The sequence below is a fragment of the Triticum aestivum genome, chromosome 2B (assembly GCF_018294505.1).
Source record: "Triticum aestivum cultivar Chinese Spring chromosome 2B, IWGSC CS RefSeq v2.1, whole genome shotgun sequence".
Taxonomy (NCBI): Eukaryota; Viridiplantae; Streptophyta; class Magnoliopsida; order Poales; family Poaceae; genus Triticum; species Triticum aestivum.
The window spans coordinates 330094150-330095820 of NC_057798.1; positions in this window are offsets into that span (position 1 = coordinate 330094150).

A 1671-nucleotide genomic window follows, 5' to 3' on the forward strand; every position below is an offset into this window, starting at 1 on the left:
CCGCCTCGACTTCCGTGCCGGTTTTTTTTAGAAAACCGATCGATTTTTCGTCGGTTTATTTTAGGTTTTTTTTAGTTTCGGTTTTTTTATTATTAGATCGGTTTTATTTTTGATTTAGTTTAATTAGCGAGCGTTCGCTCGTTCGTTCGTTTTAACGAACATACTCAACAGATCTGTTTAGTCAACGAACGTTCGTTCGTCAGCCCGTTCGTCGTTTTTCTTTTTCTCGGATTTAATCCGCGATTTTTCTGATCGCGATTCCTGATCCGATTTTCGTTTTAGTATAACTTTTCGCTCGTTTATCGGAATCAGGCGATTCAAGCGCCTGGAGTTTCATCTCGAAACCCTCTTTCCGAATAATCAACTTAAACAAGTTTTTGCTTTTGTAAAACTTGACTTAGATTCAGATTAGTAAAATGAAGCTGTTTTCTTTCGTCATTTGACTTTCGTTGGTTTGTTTGATTTGGTTCTTTTTGTAAACCGGAGTTCTTAAGTTGAACTTTTCAGGTTAGATCTTTTATTCGAGTTTTACTTGTGAATTAGATGAGTACTTATTGTATGTTTGTTTGTTTGTTTGTCTGCGATAGAATACCCGGAGTGCACCGCCTGTTACTTCGAGTCTCTAGGTTTCGCGGATCATCAGCAAGGCAAGTAACACTTTGATCATACCTTTTCTCATACCCAATTTTTATGCATTAGACCAATCCTCAAACAATTGCATGATTAGGATCTAATTAAATTGTGGGATGGGAAGTAGATGAGGTAGTACCTATTACCTGTTTTATTTTCAAACCCCTGGGAGTTACTTCTACGTTTGCTTATTATGCCATGCTATGCTAGTAGACGTGGATTGGGTGAGTGTATCCATGACAGATGTGAGATTGTTAAATTAATGGTTTATTTAAGGTGGCAACTTAAACACACATCTGGGTGGATTGAGGCACCTGGTTTCTATCAAGACTTGCTTGTATTTCTTCTGACTGCCACCCAGGCTCAAAGGGATCATGAGATTATTCAAACTAGAAACTTACGTGTGCAGCCACAAGCCATTATGGGCTCTGGCATAGTTGATTAAGTCATGCGAACTCTTACGGGTAGACTAGCAGATGTAGGGGAAAGTAGGTGTACCGGTCTACCCACATGTAAGGTGCTAGTGCTTCCGAAAGACTATGTCTCCATCATCCGTTTCTCAAACATCATGTAGTGCGAGGAATCAAACGGAGGCGATCAAGTCTTGTGGGGAAAAGTGCGCAAAACTCTGTAGAGTGTATAAACTAATCATGGTTAGCCGTGTCCCCGGTTATGGACGTTTTGAGTATCTAGTACCTGGACATCATATGAATCTCATCATGTTACTCTAATTTAATATTGTTAGGTTTAATGAGTACTTTTAATTGGGATTGAGAATGCTGTCAACCATTCTCAATGTTTAACAACCACCATGATAGTTAAATTAATTTATTCCTTTGCAGTAGGGAAAAATTGGCTTTATGCAAAAAACTGTAACCATAGAGCTTTTCCACCAGCCAAATATGCATGTAGTATAGCTTAATCCATTGTTATCCTCTATGTGTTACATTGCCAGCATATTCCATGTGCTGACCCGTTTTTGGGCTGCAACGTTTCATGTTGCAGACTTTTCAGACGACGAGTAAGGTGCTTTTAGGTTGT